Below are 26,386 nucleotides of genomic sequence, written 5' to 3'. Positions count from 1 at the left end.
AGAATCATTTAACCCCGCACTGGAGGCAGAAACACAGGCAGCCACTGATTACCTTGCTTTGTGAGGCACTGTAGACGTTTGTTGTGGCACTGTAGACGTTTGTTGTGGAACTGTAGATGTTTGTTGTGGCACTGTAGACTTTTTGTTGTGGCGTAGGGCCTTTTGCAAGTTGTAGGCATCCTTGATAACGTTTTTTCCATGATGGACATTGCAGAACCGCAAAAAAAAACAAGTAAGAGAGAGCGCGGTGCTAGAGGCTCGCGCTAAAGTTTTAAAAATATACATGGCGGTTGAAAATTGCAAGGTTGCTCAAACAACCTCAATAATGAAAGAAAATGTCTCACACTTAGAAATTATCACCGAACTAAAACGCCCCTTGGAAAAAAGTGAACAACACTTTTCTTTCATGAATGTGTCGTTGATGTAGAAAATAACATAATAGGGCACGGTTTGATAGTGGATGCTTGATGAGAGTTTGTTAAGTGCGCAGTTTGTAGACTTGAGCATACTTTGAGAGTAACTGCGTGATGAAAGGCATGATGTGCGCAGTGTACTGAGTGCGCAGAAATTTAGAGGGTTGAATATTATGAATAGGCAGGCACTGTAGATTAGAGCCAGAAGACTCACAAGGTTTGCTGAAAACACCTCACTCTGCGCAAGGAACACAAACTCAGGCAGTCATAAATTACCTTGCTTGTAGAGACACCGTAGACAAAGCAGGAACAGGCTTGGGCTGCGGTTGAAACAGACTTGCTTGTTAAGGTGCTGCATGCGTTGGAAGAACAGACCTTTTGAGACGCTGTAGGAACAGACCATATGAGATGCTGTGGGAACAGCAGGCAGAGACAGGAGCTGCTTAGAGACTGGAACTGGCACCTTTGCGTTGAGGGCGACCGGTGGGAGGTCACTGGTGGGGCTGAAATGTGCCAGTAGAGAGTAAGTGCAGATGTAGATTCAGAAGTAGCTTGAGGTTGAGAGTAGGTACTCCAGATGTCCTCAGAGGTAGCAGAAGCAGGTTCTTAGGTTCAACTCGTCGCCATAAAATTGTAGAAATCAAGACCAGGCTGATTGTGATGTTTCAAGAGGATTTATTCAAGTTGGTTATAAGATCAGAAATACGGTAGTATTCAGCCCCACCAGGAGCAGCCAGCTAGGCGCTCAGCCCTTCTCCAACTGTGTATTTCATACACCAACATTCTATGTTACATCATATCAAGAGGGTTCCACTGATGGAGCAGTGGATGACATGAACAGCATAATAACCAAGATACTACATTCTTGTGTGATGTAACCAATGCTCATGACTCCAATACCTGTGCGCACTATATAACACTGCAAAAACACAAAATAATAAGTGTTTTGCACACTTCTGTCATTGGGCTATATTTGGGCTACATCTGGGTGATTTTGGGCTACATTTGGGCTCTTTTGTCTCCGGTGGCCATCTTGGGAGATTTATTTGTTATGAAGTTTCCTAATTTCCTCATGTACTGCAGTCTCCTCAGTAGGAAATGCTTTCAGTTTTTTACTTTGATTCCATCATGAAGGTATTCAGATATGTCACACATTTGCCATAAATTCTGAATGTTAGCACTCTAGTTGCTCATTAGATCACTGTAGTAAAACTACTGTTCACCATGGAAGTCTGCTCCTGGTATTAAAAGTGCATGCTTCAGTCTGCATGTCTGAATTTTTTAATGAAATAGAAGAGGATTTGGGAAGTCACTCAAAATGTGCCCTCATTTCCTTTCTTCAGCATTAATCATAATTTCTATGGCAAAATGAACCCCCTCATTGTGTTCCTTTTTAAATTAAATGTTTTATGCGTTACCAGTTTATTCCAATCAAGATGGCTTCAGGTGTGCCATACTTTTGTCATAATGAAGACAGTAAGCGCTCTAGTTGTTTTTAAGAACACTCTGCAACATTCTGTCATTGGGCTATACTTGGGCTACATCTGGGTGATATTTGGGCTATATTTGGGCTCTTTTGTCTCTGGTGGCCATCTTGGGAGACTTATTTGTTATGAAGTTTCCTAATTTCCTCATTTACTGCAGTCTCCTCAGTAGGAAATACTTTCAGTTTTTTACTTTGATTCCATCAAGAAGGCATTCAGATGTGTCACACATTTGCCATAAATTCAGAATGTTAGCACTCTTTTTGCTCATTAGATCACTGTAGTAAAGCTACTGCTCACCAGGGAAAACTGCTGCTGGTATTGAAAGTGCATGTTTCAGTCTGCATGTCAGAATGTTTTAATGAAATAGAAGAGGATTTGAGAAGTCACTCAAAATGTGCCCTAATTTTTCTTTCTGCAGCACTAATCATACTTTTTATGGAAAAATGAACCCCCTCATTTTGATCCTTTTTGAATTAAATGTTTTAAGAGTTACCACTTTAATCCAAGCAAGATGGCTTCAGGTGTGCCATATGTTTATCATAAGTAGGACTGTTTGTGCTCTAGTTGTTCTTTGGAACACTCTGGGAAGCTGCAGTAGAACACAAAGGAATCAACTGACAGTCTCTGCCCTTGTTGGATGTACATGTTTTACTGAGAATGTCAGACTTCATTCTCACATGAATGAGAAAGATAATGTGCATTTACAGAAAATAAGCTCTGTTTAGCTTATAGATCACCTTCCAAACCTCTGTGGGAAAAGCATGAGAAACTATTTTTCTCTCAATCATGATACCCCAGCAGAAGGCTTTTTCACATGGTGAAATCACATTAGAACATACCACAATTCCTAAAATTAGTATGGTACCATCAACAAATGATTTATAATGTAACTAAAGTCTTAAAACCTTCTATTAACTGCAATGCTTTTTAATGAGGTGCTATCATGTATATTGGTCCCAAGATGGCTGCCAACACTTCTTGGACGCTTGACGAATCCCCCCGAGACTTTCAGGGTAGGAGCGGAGCGAAGCGCCCCACCTATGTTGAAATTTTCGCGCGGATTCGTCAACCGGCGCCAAAGTTATTCCAAATAGAATGTTGCGGATTTCCTATGGAAACACGGTCCTAACTATAACTATCTACTGGCGACCGCCAGTAGATAATATATATATAGAGAGAGAGAGAGAGTTTTTTTGAGTTGTAAAGCCAAAGCATTTTCTTTCCATGATTCAATGTAGTGATTTCATATTGCAGTCTGGCCAGAACACAATGGTGCCCTCTGAAGCCATACAAGCTTGTGATATAAGAGGATTGTGTAAATACAAACTGCCTTTATGAAATGACATTTTAATCTGACACTATTGGTTACGTCTACCATGGCCTTATTGGGAAGTTTAATAAACCAAATAGTAGACAATTTAAATGAGGGCTTTAAGGGAAGAGCACGTGTTCTGTGCACTGAACAGCAGTGCTATGTTGTGCTGAGTTATAATACCAGCAATAATATGGATAATAAAAAAAGTAACAAATCATGGAGAAAAAGCAAATGTGCTGCATTGGTTGTTGTTTGAATATCTTTCACTTTTCATATAAACTACAAAAAGTGTGCAGGATACCATCTATGCTGACCGACAGTCTGCGTTAGGTAGTGCCATGAGCTCTAAATAATCAGATCTCTCAAAATGTGTACTGTTGAACGGCGTTGCCATGTTTGCCGCATGGCTAGGTACATGGCTGCATTTAACCAAGCTCAGGAAGTCCCTGTTTGATTAACCCATAGAGGCACCCTTTCGATCCCCTGGGAAGTTGGGCTCAAAACCATTGGATGCTGTGATCAATATTTTTAAAGCACGTTGTTACTCCTTTATGGAGCTGGTGTCTGCGGATATTGTGATACCTCTCACCTACAGGTAAGCGAGAATGTGTTTCTGAGAAGGCTTTTATCTGTACCCAACAGTGTCCCCGTATTTCTTTGTCAGAAGGAGCCAGGCCAGCTGAATTTGGAAGAAAGCATTAAGCTAGCACCACTCATGCTGTGGTATTCTATCTGGTCTAAACACCAAACGTTTCTAAATCAGGAGGTAATTAATGTTTTTTTTACGCCTTGATCATGCTGACAGTGTCCCACTGCTAAGATATATTAGAGAACAATTTGTCTTGGTAGAAACGCCTGATTGTTTCTCTAGTCCACGGGATATTGCTACCATTTCTAAATGTCAAGTTAAATTTCCAAACTATATGGAGACGTCCAGTGTTACAAAAAAAAGATGATTACTACGTACCTTCTTTTAGTAACTACGGCTTGTATGAACCCTATCTTTATTTTCCTCTACAACACCATTTCTGAGATACATGAATATAAGGTGCATACCTGCCTTATTTCACTTGCAGTTGCTACAAACAAAATATATGTGCATGATGTTCTATACGTTTGTCTTTGCAGCTGCAAGAATGAGGAATTTGGTGGGCAATTAAGTTATACAGGCATCATGATTATTCTTATTATTGATTTGATTTGGTACAATCAGGATTAGGTACTGAAAGTCTATATTAAAATGGATTTAGCAACCACAGGAAGAGAAGTAAGTTGTGGTCTTGCTGTCGGATTTATATGATGCAATTTCCTTTCCTTAGCCAATAAATTAAGTGGACAGATTTTAAGTAAACTTGCATACAACACATTGCAGTTGCTGAGACAAAAATAAGCCCTTCCTAAGCACTATATTTTGTGTGAATTCTGGCCTCTCTGCATATGCTTAGTAGTATTTGTACTTGTATTTATTTATTAACTGTACCATTAATTAAAATCTTTACAGTAAAAAAAAAAATAGTCAACAAGACTAAAATTAGTCAAAACTTCAGGTTGTATTTGGGCGATGTGATGCCCCCCCACCCCTCTCGTGGCCCGCCCGATCAACCGCGGCCCTCAGTAGTCACTAAAAACAGTTTGCTTATCGAGTCTATAAGCCGTTCGCCAGGCACTTCAGTTAAAGTACATAAAATGGTGCAGTCTTGATTGGGTGGATGAAGAGGGGTAGGCGCCTCAGTGCTTTTTTTGGGGGGCCTGGCTGCCTATTTCTCCTGGATTTTGTGTGATTGATTCCAGGGCTTGATTGTGTTCATTGGCAGCCTTTAGGGAGATCCTAATCTGGTGCGTACATTTCCCCAGTCTTGCTAGTGTCATCGTGGTTGTCGCAGAAAAGCACAAGGCTGATGCTTCACTGCAAGACTTATGCTGTTGGTGATACAAACTGGGCGCAGGAGTCGCAGGAATTTGTTAAGTTCGGGACAGCAGCATAGGAGGTACAACCAAGATTCCCTCCTGTAGGAGCACAGTCTGCAATTTGTAGTTTCCCCCGTGCGGGCCCCTGTGGCATTAAAAGCGGCAATTCCTAGTGTGCTTAGTCTCATAACAAGAATCTTACTTCGGGCTTGTGGTGTGAGGGCCTTACTTAGGTAGGGTTGTGCTTTACCTACCATATAGGAATTATTCAGTGGGTCTAAAAGGGTGCTCGAGCGGAGAGATTTATAGTCGAGATCAAAAGATATGTTGCACACTTGTCTATTTATTGCTTTTTTCCAAGAGTTCAATGGAATTTCCAGCCACGGTATGTTCTCTTCCTCAATCTTCAGCGTGGTGAGAGCTTCTCCAAGGCTAGTGTGCCAGGCCGAGAGAGGCCCCTTGAAGATGGATCTTAATTGTCTTAGAGAGTTTGCTGGGGCCCTTAAAATCCTTAGATATAGCTTTATGATCTCCCACTGGCACGTCAGGTCTGGCCTTGCCAAGCCTAGCTCCCATCTTAGCCTTGAGATCCACGCTGACCTAGGAATGAGGAGCACAGATTTATATGCCTGGGCCTGGGCTGAGTTGAGGAGCCAGGGAAGGTCAGTTGGCCATAGCCAATAGCTGGCAACAATTTCGACTTTAAAACAGACAATATTAGTCCAGTAGAAGGGCTTACCAGGTGTAGACTCAGTTGCTTTAGCAGGTGTGTGAGCTTTTTGGCCTTAGATAGCTGTTGTTTCAGATAGGCGTTCGCCTTGGCTCTTTCCGTAAGCAAAACCCCTAGGTAATTATATGACACTGCTGTGTTGATTGGCAGATTTCCTATTTGCCACTGTGTTTTCTTTTTCAGATGATAACTCCTAAAGATGACAACCTTAGTCTTCCCCTGGTAAACTGTCAGGTTGTTGTCGTTATTATAACAGTTCAGTGCGTTTGGTGCTCTTTGGAGGCCCACCTTCGTGTAATCCATTATGGCGGTATCATCAGCATATTGTTGCACCGGCAGCCTCATGCTTCCGAGCCTTGGTGTTACCAGGCTGGCTCCTTTCAGGACGTTCCCCAAGTCCGCAGTATACGAGTTAAAAAGGATGGGGGCCAACACGCATCCTTGTTTCAGCCCATTGGTCATTGTTATTTGGGGGACACTGTGCTGGCACTTGCTTTGACCCTCACCCAAGTGTCCTCATATAGCGATCTGATTGCCTTCAAGAGGTTTGGTGGGATGCCCCATTTTTAAAGTTTCCATCATAGTCTTCTGCGTACAACTTTGTCGAAGTCTGTGCTGTAGTCCATGAAGCAGCAGAAAAATGGGGGCTTTTTCTTCCTTGCTGTATTCCAACTGACCAAGAAAAGCCGGTATCACAGAGAGAACATTTTGGGGACCTTTTTTTGCTAGGCCTGAGCAGTAAGGTATTCCTCAGAGAAACTGCAGACTGTGCGGAAAAAGTTTTACAACAAAACAGTAAAGAATAATAATTTCCATGCAAAATGTTTGTAAAAAAATAAAGGTATACTAAGAAATATGAAGAAAAGTTGAAAAGAAAAATACACCAGTCAATCAGTAGATAACCACAACAGTACAATTCATTTCTCAGAACAGGTTCCATTCGGCTCAGGTATCCAGCAGTCTCAGTAAATTGAAATCCCACACTTTACTTCTAGGAAAGGTCTGTGTCCGGGGAACTGCTTTAAGAATTGTAAATTCCAAACAGGCAAACATATTGTCCACATTGGACACAGGCCTCTATATCAATGGGGGGCCATTTCATAGCATTGGCTGGTTCCAGACCTAGACCAGGAGTTTTATTGAGCTCCGTAATTTAATTGCTAGTTTTTACCTTTTTGATTATCGTATATCTGAATCACCTATAACTGTGTTTGCTATGTCTATTCTTTTTCCTACATCTGACATGTAAAGCGCTCTGATACCTGCTAGGGTCTTGTTCGCACTATATAAAACCTTCAAATAATTATAATAGAACAACATGTTTGCAGCAGGTGAATCTAGGCGGAGGGTTTTTCAGCTCCCTATATGTAAGCAGGGATTTACAGAAACTTTCATTTCTCTATGGGAGCTAGTGCTGCCGTCGGTTTCCACCCGTCTCACAAGCTCCCATTGAAAAATTGAAGTTTACATCTGCACCATGTGTGGTCGCATCCAAATAATGCAGTTGGAACTGCCGACCAGAGGCTGGTTGGTTATCATTTTGCAGCGATGTCGGTCGGAGGCAACTCCGACCGAAATTCTAATCAGGGCCTTAGTCACTTTTTTAAAAAACTATTAAAATTTCCCAATACACAAAGGGGTTTTCTAACTTTTTGAGAAGAAAAATCCTCTGAGTAGGCTGCTGTTGAAATTGTAGTGTCACTGTGGAATGGAAGGCAGGATACTTCTAAAAGTTTGCTCCTGCAGGATCTCTGGCTCTCTGAAATTTTCTCTCCTAAACTTAGTCTACTGTTAGAAGGTGCTGGGAACTTGGAGTGGAGCACTGCTGAAATTCAATTCAACACCATGAACCAGCTGATCTGATGTATTCCGCAGCAGATCATGCTGAAGCTTTGCAGCAAAGGTTTCCAAAAGTTTGCAAAATTTCTTCTTGTGCACAAGCAATCACAGTTGTACACTTGAAGGTATGGGAGAACAACTGCATGTCCTGGCATCAGGTTACATTCAGAAATTTGACACAGCTAATAAGGGCCTAATTGAAATGTATAATTTATGTGGGATATGAATAATCCATTAAGATTTCCATCACCTTAAGCGTGACTAATCAAAAAGCAATTAATTTTACATTCATTTTTCTCTTTTGCATCCCTGGCTGTAATTCCTTTGCCATAAGCAGCCAACTTTCCTTAGGCCCAGACATGTAGAAAGTGGCCTGGGTAGGCTAATTTGTACACTTCACTGAAATTGAAAGAATTGACTTTTCATAGTTTTTTTATACAGTGAATGTCTTAGGCATGTCAGCCTTAGGATGGTCTACCCCCAAACATTTAGCCTCTCCTGCTTCAGTTTGCTGAACTTATTTTTGATGGCCTTGAGCCTATGTGTACTTTACAACCGCTAACCTGTCTTAAAGTGCTTGGGCTCACTCCCTTACAACGTGGTTACATTGACTTATACCCAATTGGCATATTTAATTTACTTCTAAGTCCCTTGTAGAGAGGTATATCATATATCCAGTTAGACCTGACATCCTTAGGGTGGCTTCCCTCTGACTTTTTGCCTACTACCTCCACTTTTCTTACTTGATTTTGCTGGCTTAAGGACTCTGTGCACTTTACCATTGCTAACTAGTACTAAAGTGCTTGCACTCTTCCCCTAAACATGGTAAAATTGGATCATCCCCAATTGCCGTATTTCATTTACCTACAAGTCCATAGTAAAGTGCACTACATGTGCCCAGAGCCAGTAAATTACTAGTAGACCTGCAGCACCTCTTGTGCCACCCATTTACATAGCCCTCTAGCCTCGGCTCAGGCCTGCCACTGCAGAACCTGTGTGTGCAAATTTACTGCCATTTTGACCCTGGCAAGATAAACCTCTTACCAGGCCCAAACCTTTTCTTTTTTATAAACATACGTCACCCCTAATGTTGCCTCTCTTCTGTGATATGTATTAGTTGAATGTATTTATTGATTTTTACTTCTTTTCTTTTGTTCTCAGGTGATGCAAGATTTCTGGCCACTACTTCACAGAAAAGGAAAGACAAGGTAAGTGTATGTTCTTGATTACTTATTATTTTGGATTTGCTAGTTTCCCTCTCATTGACTTACTTGTACAAAGCTAGACTTTGTTTTAAATCGTCTTTTTGAATAATATCATGTAAGTAAGATACATAGGAAGGTTAATTATTTGGTTCTTAATGATAACCTCGAACACTATGCCAACTGCTTCCTCGTCAATATATTATCGCTGAGAGTCTTTTGCTTAATGCTCGCACGCTGTATATGAATTGCAAGTCCGTACAATACTCTCTCTTTTAAACGAATTATTTCGACTTTCTGTGTCATGCATTGCTAGACATTAGCTTCCGTATATTTTTTTATTCGCTGATCGTTACTATGGAAATATCCTTAGGGAGAATATTCTGGTGAGAATAATAATATTTAATTAACAGAACTCGTGGCTGAATTCTTTCAATGTTTACTTTTAAGCGGCTCCTACTCCGTAAGCTTCTTTGCTAATTATTTCTGCGGTCAATCTCTGCCTGAGCCACTACTCTTTTTGACTTGCGCACTGTCGTCTGAGACTCTGAAGAGCATGCGCTGAAGAGTACACTAACCTGGTGATTTCTTGGCTTTAGATAACCCGACACTGAAGAACCGACGCCACTCAGATGCCTTCCTGACTAACTACTTCACGACGACAAAGGTAGGTTCAAACCAGGTCAAGCTCTCGGTGAAGTGTGCCTTAGAACGTTGGTGCGCGCTTCACCTGAGCTCTTCAAAACAGGGTGGCGAGACTAGACCGCTAAACGGCGAGTGCGCTGGAGGCCATCTTAGATGTCCAACGTTGCCAGCACACTCGCCAACTCCAGGCACAACGAGTCTCAGGGTTGGGATGTTGTGGGGAAGGAATGGATGTAAGGGCCACAACAGGGCTGCGAGGAGGAAACCTCCCGTGAGCCCTGACAGAACCCTTCTGAGGAACCACCTGCATTAAAAGCAGAGGTGTTGACCTCCTACCTGGAGCTTCCTGCCATGCCACGGAGCTGTGCCTCTTGCTGCGACCTGTCCCCAGAGGAACTGGCAGAGCGGGGGAAAGAGAGAGAATTTAAGCTGTAGATGGCTAAATTAAAGATGGAGGCAGAGGAGAACAAAGCTTCAAAGGCCTTAGTCCGGGCTCTGGTGCTCACCAGAGATCTCTCTGGCCACAATCCTGCTTTGAAGTATACAAAAATATATTGATGGAATGCTTGCATTAATCTCAGTCACTGGTAATTACTTGGGATCGCATCCCAGTCCATCGCTATTTTACAAACCATACCACCTTGGTTTGGACCCATATGCTAATCAGTTTTGACTCTACTCCAACAGGAACAGTCCAGTCAAATCTGGCATGCTATATCCTCCCTGAACCAGAATCCTGAGGTGGCATGGTGTACTAACTAATGATTGACTGGGATATGGCCCTGCACAATTTCCAGTGGCTGATATTAATTTAAGTATTCCATCCATCACTTTTTGTGTACTTTTAAGTGACATATTTGGGGCAGCCCGTCTGACTGTCAGACTTTCTGCACCCTAGCACCATTGGAGCATCACCAGGACACTTCTTGTGAGATACAGCGAATGGTTTTACTTCTGAAACAGTGGTGTCGCTGCATCGCCATTTCATGACTATAAGGAGATTCCGTGGTTTGATATTTGATATTTGAGGGGGTATTTATAAAGCGCAACGTTCGCTCCGGAGGGAGCATCATGGCGCTGAAAAACCTGGATGCCCGGTCAAAGGTAGGTGCGAGGGAGGCTAGATGGCGGCTTTAGTCCAGTCGTCGGGGAGGTTAAAGATCCAAGTTTTGAGAAGTTTTCTGAAAGGCTTCTCTAAGGTCTGTTGTCTCAGGTATTTAGGCATGCTGTTCCAAGCTTTGATGGCCAGGGAGCTTAAAGTTTTTCCACCTTTTGACTTTAAGTTGTACCTGGCGGAGGACATGAGATTGTCATGGGCAGAACAAAGGGAGCGACTCGGGTTGTAGTGTAGAAAGCGTCTGGTTAAGTATTTAGGACCAGTGTTGTTAAAAGCCCGAAAGGCAACAGTAAGAATTTTGAAAAGTATTCTTTTATGGAGGGGTAGCCAATGCAGTGTTTTTAGGGCTACAGAGATTGAGGATTTGCGGGGTAATTTTAGGACCAGGCGGGCAGCAGTATGGAGGACGCTTTGGAGTTTGGTCAGAGTGGATTTTTTGGTCCCAGCCAGGAGGCCGTTACAGTAGTCAATGCGCAAGATTACGAGGGCTACTGTTACAGTTTTCCTGGCCTCAAGAGGGAGAAAGTCGAAGAACTTTCTGAAAGATTTAATTATACCGAAGCATCTGCCGGCAACCGTCCTGGCGTGTTGGTCGAATGATAGATCTGCGCCAAATACTACACCAAGGTTTCTAGCTGTTGTGACAGTTTGAGGAGGGGCAACAGAGTTATGCGGCCACCAGAGGGCTGGGCAGAAGGAGGTGTTCTTTCCGAAGGGGAGGATCTCTGTTTTACTAGAGTTACATCGGAGGTGGTTAGTGTCCATCCACTGGAAGACCGCAGTTAAGCAGTTTTTAAGATTAAGCTCAGCTTTATTTGAGTTGTCCTCAAGGGGTACAATCAACTGAGTATCATCGGCATACGAGGTGACGGGTATGCCGAAAGATTCAATCAAGGTAATGAGGGGAATGAGGTAAATATTAAAAAGGAGGGGACTCAGGATGGACCCTTGGGGTACTCCAGAGGAGACCTTTTTCTCCTTAGATTGAAAAGGACCAAGGGCGACGGTTTGGGACCTATCGCTGAGGAATGATCCTATCCATGATAGGGCTGTGTCTGAGATCCCTATAGCCATCAGTCTGTTGATCAAGATAGAGTGTGATATGGTGTCGAACGCTGCCGTGAGGTCGAGAAGTATCAGAATGGCTTTCTTTCTCTGATCTTGCAGCGTTTTAATTGTGTCAGTCAGTTCGATCAGAGCTGTTTCAGTTGAGTGTTTAGGCCGGAAACCAGATTGTTGAGGGTGAAGTATATTATGGGTTTCCAGGTAGATTTTGAGTTCTTTATAAACTAACTGTTCAGTGATTTTTCCCAAGGCAGGGAGAAGGGTGATTGGGCGGAGATTGGTCAAGTCCACTGGGGATTTGTTAGTCTTCTTCATGAGTGGTTTGACAACACCCTTTTTCCATATGCGACGGACAGATCCGGAGCTGAGTGACAAGTTGACTATGTCATTGATGGTAGGTTGGATGCCAGACAGCAATAGCAGAGATCCCTTTGAACGTAGCAGTGAACTGGGAGTGAGGGTCTTGTTCCTTGAAAATTTGTTCAGCAAAAAATAGTTTTTAGGTTGTCAAGAGATTGTTCATTTTTACCTGTTCTTTAGTTTTTAAGGCTGAGTTATCGGTGCGCCCCAAAGCCCTGATGTTGAAGTCTCCCACTAGCAGAATCTCATGCGTGGCAACCTCCAAGAAGAGGTCCTCCAGACTATTGTATAGGACTGGTATAGCAGACAATTTTAATGTTGAGGTTGCATTGTGGTAGCAGTTTATTACTAGTAACACAGGGATATCTTTGCAGTTAGTTGATGTACCTCAGATTATTACTGCTTGCTAGGCTGGGGAATTTAGGTTTAGAGGCACTGCCTTGATCTTTCAGGAGCCCTTTACAGAAATTGAGAGGCCCCCGGATGGTAGGAAAAAAAGAATAGTACATTTTGCTGTGTTTGAAGAGTTCATATTAGCCATATAGTACTGATGGGGTGAGTTCCCATGTCTCCTGCAGGAAAAGGATATCAGTTCTGTCCATGTAGGTCACCATCTGTTTGGACGATAAAGCTGATCTGAGACCCACCACATTCCAAGTTGTATTTGGGGGTTCGAGCTAGGAGCAGTTCTCTATGATGTCTCTGTTTTGGTTACCTGACTGGCTCCACCCATTGAAGTTGCTACTGCTGCTTGTCGTGCATCTTACCCATCTTTGATTGTGGGCGCATGAAACTTGGATGTAGTTTTCATCTTTTAACGTACTCAAGAGCCAGACATGGGTGGCGCCCCACACGCCCCTCAGCACATTTCTATGAGGCCTCGGATGTTCCTACTCTAGCAACATGTGAGGATATTTCGGCGGGTGTGGCTTTAAGAGCTCAATGCCCCAATCCTCGAAATTCCTTGCTTCACCGAAGATGATGGCCCTAATGCTATCTCTTAACCAGGTATTTATGGTGGCCTCCAAGGTTCCTTTTTCTGGAATTCAAGTAAACTTTACGGATGTTAGGTCAGCACCTGCAGAGCTGAGATATGTTTGAATAAATGTAAGAGGTTGCACCTGTTATGCATGTTTGCGAACCCTTTCGGGTGTAATGTGGGATTAACGCCAGTTCGTACTGTACCAAGGTGCTTGCATGGGTTATGGGCTGTGGGATACTGAGAGGGTGAGAATATAGGTGCCTCAGTTCTCTGGAAAGGTGGCTCTTCTGATTGAGTGAGAGCTTACTTGTAGCATCAATCCATCTCTGCCCATTGGGCATCTGGATGTGAAGGTTACTATGGATGGTTGGTTGAGCCTGTTGAGGTTTTTCATTTAAGCTGGCTTGGAGTGCCCCCTAGTCTAGATTATTTGGCAGTGGTTGGTTGGGCCAAAGAGTTTTTTTAGTCACTACTTACGAAAGTGAGGAGATCTTTGACAGTTGTTATTTTAGTTTGTTCGATGTGTAGCGGTATTGTGTTGGTGCTTATGTTTGCTGTTTGTTTTTCAGGTACCACTCTAGGAGTGAAGCCCCCAAAAGCCTGGTATTTGCGGTTTAATGAATTAGTCCGATTTGTCCCTTGTATGGACATTTTTATGAGGTTGTTTGGTGCACTAGTTGGAAAGGTCAAGGGTACATCCTCTGTGCACTGTCCCACCTGTGTTGTACATGGGGTAAGAGGATTTCCGTTTGTTACCAGTGTGCGTCTCAGTTTACAAATCCCTGTCGGGCTCTCCTTGTTTGATTTTATTGACTGGGTGGCAGGTGTAGAAGCTTTTGCGACCCAGGATTTCTGTATGATTGTCTTGGGTGACTGAGCACACAACATCCCTTCTACAGCTGCAGATAATTATTGGGGGGGATGGTTTGCAGCATTGTTTGATGCTTCACAGTTAATGTAATTGGTTTAGAGGTTAGGTTGAACATGAGAAAAGGCTTTGTAGGCCCCTGTTCTTGATCCACCTTATAAGAGTTAACGATGCCCAAAATCAAACGGTTCCTTTTTGCAAGACATTTTTTTACTGTTTTTTATGTTTCTTTTTTGCCCTTCATGAGAAGATAGAATTTTTTGGGGAGGGAGATGGAGTTGAAGGTCCCTTTGTGAGATGGGTTCATCTTAATCGGTCAAGCTTAGGGAAGAAAAGACCACAGTGCAGCAATGTTGGCCTGGTCAGCTTTCTTAAGTCAAACTCGAGGAGGGTACTTCTGCAGTGAAACAGGGGACATGTGTTGACTGTTTGATGGCAAGTTCGGGCCTAGTTTTGAGGGGGGGCATTGTTCCCCTTGTTGTGGCTAGAGAGACACCGTGATTGTCAGTTGATTTAGGTGTAGCAGTTTTTCCCAGTTGTAGATTGTTTGTAGCTGATCCAGTACAGCAGGCATTGCTCTTGAATATGTTTACGAGGGAGCATACTATTTCAGGGAGAGTGCTTAATTTGTTGATCAATGGGGAGCATGGCCATGTTTTGTCTTCTGCAGATGTGGTGAGGTTTTCTAAGGAGGTTAATCTATCTGAATCCCAAGTCCAAAAAGCTTGAGGCGATAGATTGGTTTAGGTCTATCTGGAGTTTCATCTTTTGGGATTGCCATAAGAGGGACCTGGCCATCATACTTTTTTCACCATGTCACCCCAGTTTAGACCAAGCCAATTGCAAATCAGTCTTGACCAGATCCCTCGTGGGAGCAGTCCAGCCTGAACTGCCAAGCCAGGTACTCCCTGGACCAGAAACAAGCATCCTGGGACTGGTTTCGGGGCATCACCCATTAAGTGGGACGGGTATGCCCAGACGTGGGTCTTGTGCTCGCTACACTACCAGATTCAAGCTACCCTGGTTGATGAGGGGTGAAACCCGAAACCAGTTTTAGGATGCTTATTTCTGGTCCAGGAAGGATCTGACATGGCAGTTTGGGCTGGACTGTTCTCATGGGGAACAGCGTCAAGACTGATTTCCATATGGCTGGGTCTAAACTGGAATGATGTGGCATGCAAAAAAATGATAGATTTAATCCAGATCTGTGAACGGGGGATGAATTTTCAATTGAGTCAGCTTTCCGTCCATCATTTGTTCTTTTTGATGTGTAAAGAGGCCATTGAAACTGAGGAAGGGCTCGGGGGCCCAGTGGAGGGGCTGCATTACCCCCTACCTGAATTGGGCTGATGGAACTGTTTTGTAGCTTTTTTCAAAGTGCTAGTGTTTGTGCCAGTGAAGCTTGGACCTGGGCTTCCAGCATGGCTAGAAAGTGGTTGGATAGACTACCTAGCTCCAGGTCTGATATAATTCCCTCCTGGGCTTCTTCATGGTGGACTGAGTAAAATTTGTCTAGGGGGTGTTTCTTCCTAGCTGACTGCTCAATGATGTTTTCTGGGATATTGGCTGAGAAGCAGTTGTACTTGAATGCCCCTTGGTGATTACTTTACCGTACATGAGCTTCGGAAAGATGTTGGCCCTCCCGAGCTGAGAGGATGATTGTCTCCCTTTATTTCTGGGCTTTCAGTTGCAGTTAACTGTTTCAGTGCAGCATTGTGGTCAGGGGAAAGGAGGAGGAATGGAGAAACCTTCATGTTGCCATTTTCCTCCTGGCGTAGTTGTGGGCAGGAAGGAGACCTACGAAGTGTTGGTCTAGCTGAAGTTGAGTCTCTGTTTATATTGTTTGCAGTGTTTAAGGACTTATCAAGCACCACTAAGTCCAGAGGACCGGTGAGAGCGGTGATTGATTCACCTGAGGTGGAACCTTGCTGAAGTATTCACTAATCAACCCCTCGGATGGTCTGCTGGTGCGGTAGGAAAGGGGGCACTGAGATCAGACTCCTGAGGAGTGAAGAGGAGTCAGCTAGGAGGGTGCTTCCCTTTTTCCGAGGTAAGGCTTTTCTTTTGGGCATAGTCCATGAGCTTTGCATGGGTTCTTACTTGAGTAGGTTGAGCAGGGTTGAGCTAGCATGGCTAGAATGGCAAGGATGAAACGGTAGTAGTGTCGCATTACTGTCCCAGTCTTGTCCTGTGGATCGTAGCCAGGACAGATGGGAAGGGCACGAGCATGCGACTTGGAGAGGACGTCCTGCACTAGGCAGATGCATTATTAGCTGTTGTTCCCAGGCACTGTGTGAGAGATTATTCAAGGAAATTCTGGGTAGTTACAGCTGAAGACGGCAGTATTATGGAATAATGGTGTGGTGATTCCGTTTGTTGGCTCTCAGTTGAATGCAGGTTCAGGGGAGCCCCCAGAGGGCATGCAGACCGTGCCTGATCCTGACCAGACGGTCTCCACTTCCCCCTAGCTAAACACTCCAGTGACAGTCACTAAGCTGCCACCTCGTTACCTGCTGCTGCCTAACACCCTACTGTGGGACCGCTTTAGCCAGTTTAGGTAGTGGTGGAGAAGGTTGAGGGGTCAAAGTGTCTGCCAAAGCCAAGGGCACTGGCTTATCACAGATATCCATGGTTGCTGTTTCTCTCTGCTGAAGCCCCCAACAGGCAGTGATGGTGATGAGTCAAAGCCACCTTTGCAGGACCTCCAGGCAATTGGCAGATGTAGGCGTTCAGTACCGTTAATGGGAAAGCGACATCCAGAAGCTTATGGGATATGGTGCAGGGCTCTGCCCCCCCCCCCCAGCGACTCAGGCATGGCTCACAGCGGCTGTAAGTCTGCAGGGGGTAGACAGTGGTGCTGTGCTACACCATTCTGTGATCACCCCCTAAAGGCAGTAATCACCCTCTCCTCTGATTGTGGAGTCGGAAGACGAGGGGCAGGCCTCCCACACCTCCTTCTATAGCCCTCTCCATGTTGCTTGCTCCTCCTCTGGTAGTGCTTCACCTCAATGTCCTCTCTATAGCTGCAGCAATCTCCAGGGATGAATAAAAACACAGATCTCTAATCCATTAGTAAATGCTCCATGTCAGGAGCCTCTCAATGAACCTTTTCAGCTGCATCGTCTCTACAGCTATTCTTTAACTCTGGGCGGAGTTTGCATAGTGGCGCTACACAAACTTCTGCGAAGCCGCAAAAAAACTCCTTGAGCTACGCGGAGTTCCGCAAAGACGCGGAGTTGCTTGTTCCTCCCATTCGCGATGCGTTTTTCCTGTTCGGTAACGGGCATTGCATGTTCAGGGACGCTTTTTGCGTGTTCAGGGGAAAATATCGCACAAACTTCACAATGCGGTCGCCAATGGGTGCGGCCATCTTGTTTTTTCACTTTTTGCTATGGTTCTGGGCATGTTTTTCTATCCTCCCTGTATCTTTGCAATCCTTTTTTTCTAGAAACTTTTTTTGATCTTTTCACTTAATTAGCTATCACTCTATGTTGCTGATTTTATATTTTTGTTTTTTTCCTACTTTTTGTGTGTTTTTTTGTGCGTTTTTCACTCTTTTTCTATGAATTCCTTTTTTCATTCTTTTTATTACTTTCTTACTTCCTACCTTTTCTTTTCCTCACCTGCCTACTCAGAACCATGGCAAAGAGCCTTAAGAAAACCAAGGACCAGGGGAAGAGGAGTTAAAGCTGCAACCGCCTTCCTTGCGGAAGGTGGTGCCCACAAGAGGGGCACCCACGGGCCCTTCTCAGTGAAGCACAGGTGGTTGCACTGTTTTTTTTGTCCAGCTCCACATCCCCTTAACTGTGGCAGAAGGCGGCATGCCTGGGTCCGGTACGGGTTCCGGGAACGTCACCTGCGGTGGGAGACGGTGCGCCGGGCAGTGTTTTGATGCTCTGGGGTCCAGCGCACCTGTAACCAATTGATGCACCAGTGGTCTGACATCCTGGATCGGGAGCAGGACCTGCTGGACCTGCTAGGTGTTGAGGTCCCAGGGCATGGTGAGTAACAAATTAATTATATCACTATTGTGTTCTTCTGTTCTGTGTTACTGCGAATATAATGTTTTTCGCAAAAAACTAATATTCTGCTTACATGCAGGTAACTTATGTTAAAAAATCTTATTATTATGTGATTGTTACTTCCAGACAGGTGCTCATGCTCGGCGCTAATAACTAATCGTACTGGTTTGCATTGCAACTTTGCGCTCTCTTGTGCTGGTTATGTAAGAGAGGTTAGAGAATTTAAGTTAGGTAATGCATATAGGAACGATTCCAGTCCTTTACTTTGTCCTGTCAGGCTGTCCTGTCTCCTGTCACTAAGATAGTGGTAGTAGTTAGTATTATTTGGTAATTTAGCTGCCTGCGTGATACGTCCTCTCACATGACTTCAGTCCTATTAGAACCTTTTGTAGTTCGATCATATAGTGAGTGAATAGAATAGCAACCAACCAATGGTGTATGCAATATGTATGAGTCCATCTATGCATTAAATAAAAATGCAGACTTCGTAATTGGCCCGTCAAAGGGGGTTCGAGTTGGAGACAGAGATGATTGGGCATGAAATCGGAACTTAGTAGAAGTAAATATAATTTTTTTGCAATTCATTCCAAAGTCTGGAATAAGCGGACTAGGTATGTTTAGGAATAGTATTCAGGAATCGGAATTTAACTGTAGAATAATAATGATCGGATGGTACTCAACTGTGAAACATACTTGTCAATTACTACTAGTCGAATAAGTCAATCTTTAGGATAGGTCAATGTTATTTCAATTACCGTTTCGTCTCTAAAAATATTTTTGGAGCAATTATATTTATGTATTTAACACAAATTATTTTTTGTCATTTTAATTATGTCTTACATGATCAGCATCCAGGGGAAAGAAGAAGAATGGGTCAGCTGGCAGTGCGGCGGGTGCGGGAGCTTGAGGGCCCTCCCAGGAGTAGCATGAAGCGGCCTCAGGCGTAGATGGCTCTGCTGCTTGCCCCAGTAAGTCCTCCTCCTGGTGTTGTTATATATTAATATTTCCCTAACTGTTACCGCTCTATTATTTCCATTTCCTCATTAAAAAATATTCTAAAATCCTCTTCAATCTATCTGTTTCTAAATTCTTGTTTTTTTTCCTCCATTACCTACTACTAAGTACTAGTACTAACATTTAGTGTCTGTTTTTTTTATATCAAATCAAACTGCATCTGACTTACCTCTGCTCTGAATCTGTATTAGTCTGTCTGTAGCTTGCTTTCTTCTGGGTTTTACTCAGCTTTTCCTCTCCCCTTATTGATGGATTGCCTAGTAGTGGTACTGTAAGATCAGAGAACCCATTGGTCCTAGGCTATTACTGGTACTAGTACTAGTAAGGACTCCTTACTACTACTACTAGTACTAGTAGCACTAATCTGCTGTGCAGATTGCATGCCCTAGTAAGGTATTCTCCGCAGGTTTGTGTGACGAGAAGGCTTTAGTTTCTTTTATTGTCTAATCATGCTCAATCAGTAATGGTGGTCACTCACGTTGGACAGTACACCCCAAAGTGGTGTGTTTTACTTTTTTGAATAAAGGCCTAGTACTTTTTTTAGTAGCAGCAGTTGATGGTGAACACTGAACAACTGATTACTGTGCACCATGGCTGGAAGAAAGTATGAAGAGTAGGAGGACGGCACCATTATTTTCCAACTAAGAGAGACTTCATGTGCGGCCAGTTGGCCACCCTGTAACAGAGCAGTCAGCTGCTTGCATGCTCGTGTCTAAGCTACTATTTGGCGAATTTGCACCGAATTGTAATCATTAACTCTGTATTAATTGTTTAAAGCGTCTCCTTGTTGTGTTTTAGCTGTTTTAAATAGTAGATAGAAAAGTACACTGCACTTTGAATTTGATTTGCGGAGGGTGGTGAGAATCGAACCCTGAGTGGGACACTCTACCTGGCGTCAGACCGGACACATTGTAACCGCCATTTTGATATTGTGTGGTCTAGTTGTTAAACTGGGGGAAATAAAACGGAACGCTGCGTGAGCGCGAAGCAGACGCAAACAGCGGGCAAGCCCGTCTGCGCCCATCAGCTTCCCAGAGGCGACCGGTGCCGGAAATGCTGCTGGGCACTCGCCGGACTTCAATCATTGCATAAGGTATCGCAGATCTAAGTTATTAGCCATCGGAAAGTGTGTGAGCTGCTGCAAACTTTGCGGATGAACAACCTCTTCCCTCAGCGCAAAGGTAGCTGAGGCTCCACAGAAATCTGATAATGGCGCCCACCTGATCGGACCTTAGGGGAAGTGAGCCATTTGAAGGCAATCCTGCTAAATATCCGGTTGTTAAAAAAACATGAGCTTCAGCACTTCGACCTTTTACTGACCTAAAGCCTGACATTATGTTTGTTACGGAAACTTGGTTAAACGACAGCTCCAACCCCACTATCGCTAGTGCGATTCCCCCAGGGTATCGGATTCTTAGAAAGGACAGGCCGGGTGGCAGTGGCGGGGCATGGCTATAATTTTCAAAAATATTTATTCCTGTTCTCTACTCCCTATTGCAGAGATAGAGGGAGCTGAGGGCCTTGCTTTTCTTCTAACTGTGTCAGCACACCAATCTATCGCTGGGGTCGTAATCTATTGACCTCCGGGATCGGCCGGAAAATTCTTAGAGTCAATTGGTCATGTTATAGCCTGTATCGCTGCCAAATACAGGCATTGCCTGGTACTTGGAGTTTTTAATATCCATATGGATCAGCCTGCGGAACCTGAGCCTTCCAGGCTGTGTAAATCTTTGGGTATTTTCAACCTGGCTCCCTATGTCTTCCTTCCTACTTATGAAAAAGGCCACATTTTAGATCAGAATTTTTTCAACGGCCAGTATAGTAATAGAAGTGCCTCTTCCTATAATATGGTCAGATCATTTTCTGCTTACTTTCAGAGTCCCTCAAGAATCTGTCAGACCTCTGTCATACTGCAGGCCCCGTCCTTATAGTTTCAGGCCGTTTAATAAGCTCACTGTAGAGGCACTGGACAGTGCACTCAGTCTTCATCCTATTCCTTTTAATGGAATGCTGGAGAGTGATGTACTCTCCTTGGAGAACTGGCTACAGCTCCGCTCTTTGGAGCTAGCTCCTCCCATGACCAGGGTAGCAAATGCCAGTAGGGCCTTGGCACTATGGTTTACGGAGCCATTCCAAAAAGTGAAAGCACATGTAAATGTCTTGAGAGAGTATGGCGGAAGAATTTTAACCCCTCTGATAAAGCCACTTATAAACAGGCCTTGAAAGTTCATTACTCCAAGGTCCGTGATGAAAAGAAACTCTTCCTATCCACCAAAGTTGAACAGGCTGGGAACAAGAGTAAGGAACTGTTTAAAATCGTTAAAGACTTTACATTCCCTAATGCTATGGACAGCCCATTTACCCTGACCAGCGACTGGACTAATAGTTTAGTGCACTATTTCTTCGAGAAGATTATAATCATCCAAGATTCTTTTAAGGAGCTGCCTCGGGTAGAGGGGCAAAATACAGCTGCTCCCCCTAGAGTTAATCCTAATTTAGGTGCGTCTCTCTTACAGCTCCCGCCTATCCCATTAGATAAATCCCTCGAGATAATGAAGGCTCTGAAATCCGGTTGCCCCGTGGACCCTTGTCCTGCGAGAGTCCTGGTGTCAATTGTTGAAGTGATTAACCCAGCGGTCAACCAGGTTCTGAACTCCTCCTTGTCGGAGGGAATAATACCCGAGAGCTGGAAACACACAAGAATTCTCCCGCTCTTAAAAAAACACGTACAGCAGACCCACTGATAGCGGCTAATTACAGGCCAATTTCACTGTAGCCATTCTTTTCCAAGGTCTGGGAGAAATATGTAAACATAGTCACTACGGCATATGTGAAGGCTAATAACTTATTACATCTGATTCAGTCAGGGTTCAGGGCAAACTTCAGTAACAAGATGGCCTTACTAGAAGCATCTGAAACTATTAAAGCTACCTTGGATAGTGGGGGCAATGCCGTACTGGTGCTATTAGACCTTTCCGCAGCCTTTGATACCGTGCCCATGACCAACTCCTGGAAAGACTCCAGGATTGCGGTATTGGTGGCACTGTTCTCAAATGGTACACTTCCTTTTTAAGTTGGAGTTCCCCAGGGCTCTATTTTAAGTCTGGCCCTGTTTAATGTGTATATGGTCCCCCTTGCACTCTTAGCAGAGGAATATGGCGCAAAATTTGTATCTTACGCCGAGACACGCAACTTCTGTTCACCTGCGAGAAGGGCACCGTGTTCAGAGGCAGTGAGATAAACACCTGCCTAACGGAGGTGTTCTCCTGCCTCAGATGGAACCAATTAAAGTGTAATTCCAAAAAGACGGAGATTATTTTTTTCGGTTCCAATTCAATTGAGGTGTGGCACCAGTAGGGACCACTGGACATGTCCCACCCGACATCCTCAGTCACAACCGTAAAACACCTCAGGGTGAAGCTGGATACGGACATTTCCATGAAGATCCAAATTTAAACTGTGCCCGGCACCTGCTTTGGGCTTCTAAAAATGCTTAAAAACTTTCGCCCCCTGCTCTCGATCCCCCTCAGAAAGATGGTAGTCCAGGCACTGAATGTATCAAGGCTGGACTACGCAAATGTCTTATATTTAGGCATACCGGAATATCTATTAGGTCACCTGCAGGTGATCCAGATTTTGGCAGCCAGAGCTATTTTTCTGGTAGGACCCAGAGCTCATATGACCCCCCACTTAAAATCTCTTCATTGGCTTCCTGTGCATAAGAGGGTCCAGTTTAAAGCTCTTACCTTGGCCTTTAAGGCCCTACATAAATCAGGGGCTCATATCAGAAAAGAGATTCTGCACTATGCCCCTCGATGGACCCTAAGGTCCTCGATGCAGCACCTGGTGACCATCCCTAGGTTTTCCCGTTCCCGCTCTTTTCAAGTGGTGGCATCCCGATTGTGGAGCGGTCTGCCACCTTCTCTTAGACAGACATCTGACCTATTTGCGCTCAGGAGGAAAATAAAAACCTGGCTATTTCAACAGTAGTACTTGTCAGTTGCCGGGAGCATACTCTGCCTGTTTTAGTGTTCTTCAGCGCCGGGACACTCTGGGAGTAGCCGCACGCTTTACAAATACCCAATTGCACTACATTACATTACTCTTTCTTCTTTTCCCCAAAAAATGAGATGGCCAGTAGGTCACTGTCACTGAGTCCAGTCCTTTGGGTTGTCCACTTCTTGAGAGGCTTTGCAAAAATTGCCATCAACAAAATGCCCAACCGGATATTGTTATTTGATAGGACATACTGTCTACTCTACTCTAGTATCCGAATTGTAGATAGTGATGTGTGTGGTGTATGTATTATTAACTATGTATTTTCAACCTTGCTAATGAAAAACATAAATAGGGGAGACGTACATGACATCTAACAAAATGCGAAATGATTTTTCCAGGCATACCGACCACCAGTGCCGGGGCGAGCGGTGAGGCCCATGCCACTTGGAGGGAGCGGAGGATGCGGCAGCTACAGGGGGTGAGCCAGCAGCAGTGGCGGGCGCTGGTAAGTCATATTCCTTACTTATTGAGAATGATGAATACACTCGCTGTAAGGGTGTACACTCAGTACTATTACACTGTACTTCTGCTGAAACTAAGTTGTCTTGAACACAGAACAGTTGAAGAAGACACCCTTTACTTAACATTAGCATTAGTGGCAGGGGTTGAGTAACCAATGGCCTATTCAAATCTATCTTCAACTCAGCAGAGACAGTTTTATGACGAAGACAAAGAGTCAGATGAGTCGAAAACATGTGTGTCTTGCAGATAAGGATCCATGGGTGAAGGAAGGGGCCCCGGGATGAATATAGGTGTCTGAATCCTCTGGGGGGTTTGAGGGGTCAAACTGTAAGGCAAGCAAGGACGCATGGGTGGTGGCTAGTTATATCTATGACAAATGTATGTTGTCAGTGAATGCCGGTTTATGATAGCCATGTTTTGATGGATAGATGCTGGTTGGTATAGATAGCAGGTGAAAACGGAGTCAGACTGGATGAAGAGAATATAAAAGAAAATCAAACTGTGCCAGAGTACCAAAGCCAAGGGAGAAGATTAAGAATAAAATAATAATATTGCTTGAAGAGCAATGCTATGATACATTAAAAAAGCCCTGGGAAGAACAAGGACTGTTTTTTGCAAGGCTTTTGATTCAAAGGTTTGAAGTTGTACTTGTATTTCAGAATGGAATACTCCCTTGACTCACAGTAGTTCGCAAGCACAACATATATATTGTGCATAACTATTTTACCCTACCCACCCATCATTAATCACCTCCTTCTCCCTCCTCCGAGGACCACTTCCGCTCCAGTCCCTACCCATGTCATTTTTGAGTGTGTCAGCCATTGGTGGCCACTTGGCTGCATGGTAACTGTGAGAAGTTGGCCTGATATATGCTGTCCACTAATTATAGTGGGCACCTTGTATCAGTCCAAACAACCCCTTTTGGTTATAGGTTAAAGACAACCTTTATTGAAAGCTATCCTAGTGGTAGCTATGGAGCGCAGCCTTCAGGCTAAGTCTTGAAGGAATGTAAAGCAGCTTGTTTTACCAGTCTATAATCTCTTGAATGACCAAATGAAAGGTCAACCACACCAGGTATATATTTAAAATATATGTATTGAAGATAAAACACACCCCTCTAGTCTATTTATGAGACTGGAGTTCTAAGTACTTAATTTACAAGTTAGCAATCAACAGTAATAGCACAAATACACGTTTGGGCCCTAGGGGCGTACCAAACCATATACCAAAAAAGTGGTATAAGAACCACGACTGAACTAGACACAAGGCCTAGAGCCTGTAGAATCGCTGGGACCACAAAGGAACCACCCAAGGTAGTGATACAGGGGACCCACGCGGGCGTGTGCAGTGTGTATACACAACCGTGGGGTTCCGTTAGCTTCTACGGGCAATGTCGCGGTTGGAAATTTTAAGATTAGTGACTCTTAGAATTGAGTTAGGACCAAACCCTTTTGGACTTAGGAAGTTCTAGCACCCACGGAAGCACTGGAGTACTCGTGTTACTTCACCCAGGGAAGCCGGGTGCATAGGTGTCTTTTGGTGTCTGGTCGCGTCGTCGATTTCAATGGCAGCTGGCGAAGAAGTGCTTCTGCGGTGAGGAGGAGAAGTGTCCGAAGAGAATCAAGCCTGGATCTAGGATAGAAGGAACCTGAAAACAGAGGGGACAGAGTCTGGGTCACTTGCCAGTGACCGAGGGCAGGATGGACCAATGCCCACAGATGTGGAGTGCTTCAGGTGAGTTGACGGGGGTCTTGACTCTTCAGCCATGAGGTCCAGGAGGAGCCTGGAGAAATATTTCTCCTTTACCGGGACTGAATTTGATACAGAAACATTATAAAGTAGCTCAGTAAAATGAGAGGCAGAATCCGTGATATTAGAGTTTCAGAATGGGCTTTATTCCAATAAGCGATTATAATCGGATGCTTCAAGTTCCATCACCACGGGAGTTCAGGAAGTGAAGTACATACTTTATTGACAAGCAGTAACTTTTATAATACATACATCATAATGAAGTGAATACAGTAGGCGTAACAATTGATAAGGACATTGACGTTTGGTTTGCGTAACCGAAAATGGGTGTAATAATGAGTAAAAAGGAACATGATTGGTTATGATGAAATACATAGGTGGATCTATAAGATAATACTTGGCATTGATGCGCGCGCAGCAGTCTGACGTGTAATTGACGTGTAACTAGGGGGTGACGGGGACTTGACATTTAGCTCTACGTGTGGAGACAAGAAGTCTGGGGGGTCAAGTCAACCTAATCCCAAATCATATCTAACATCCTATGTTTAAAGAACTATGTTATCCATAAAAGAAGGACTTTCGGACAGAATCTATTCTATACTGACTGTGCGTGCATGTACAAGCGTCTAAGTGTCTACATGAGATGCGAGGGGGTAGGAATATTCCATGATAACAGGGCTATGATTTACTTGCATGAGGACAGAGAAGATGGGTCCTCTTGCTTGGTAACTGGAAGAATGTTTACTTAAGCTGCTAGGCAGGAATGCATCGGCTGAGGGGGAAGCAGATAATTCGAAGGTGAAATACAGTTCTTGGCAGAGAATAGGCTGATGTCAGGCTTCGTGAGCCGCGCAGAGAATGAGACAAAGTTCATGGTCACAGATGCAGGCTTGAACTGGAGCTTTCAGAGGCAGAAGGCAAGAGGAGTTCGATGACAGAATCAGGGCCTACTTGCCTGGACTGTGAAATGGCATAAGTGAACCATATAAAGCCGGTGGCCTTTCATATTTAGGAATGGAATATCCAGCCCATTCATGGCGGATCTGACAGAGGACATGTTGACGGTGGACGCACATGTGTTTGCGTCATCAAAACTGGAACTGGAGGGAACATACATGTACTTGCGACATGCACATAGAACCGTTGGGG

General features: G+C 44.1%; 1 long non-coding RNA gene across 1 annotated transcript in view; it reads left to right on the top strand.

Moving 5' to 3' along the window:
• Positions 1–26,386, top strand: part of LOC146859909 (uncharacterized) — a 170,038-nt gene that overhangs the window by 110,810 nt on the left and 32,842 nt on the right. The window contains exons 2-3 of the long non-coding RNA XR_014978738.1: positions 8,854–8,900; positions 9,494–9,561. This is a non-coding gene — a long non-coding RNA (uncharacterized LOC146859909). The remainder of the gene's footprint in view (positions 1–8,853; positions 8,901–9,493; positions 9,562–26,386) is intronic.

The sequence above is a fragment of the Triturus cristatus genome, chromosome 3_1 (genome assembly GCF_964204655.1).
Source record: "Triturus cristatus chromosome 3_1, aTriCri1.1, whole genome shotgun sequence".
In the NCBI taxonomy this organism is placed as follows: Eukaryota; Metazoa; Chordata; class Amphibia; order Caudata; family Salamandridae; genus Triturus; species Triturus cristatus.
Note: the sequence above shows the minus strand (reverse complement) of the source record. Positions and strands in the feature narration are given on the sequence as shown.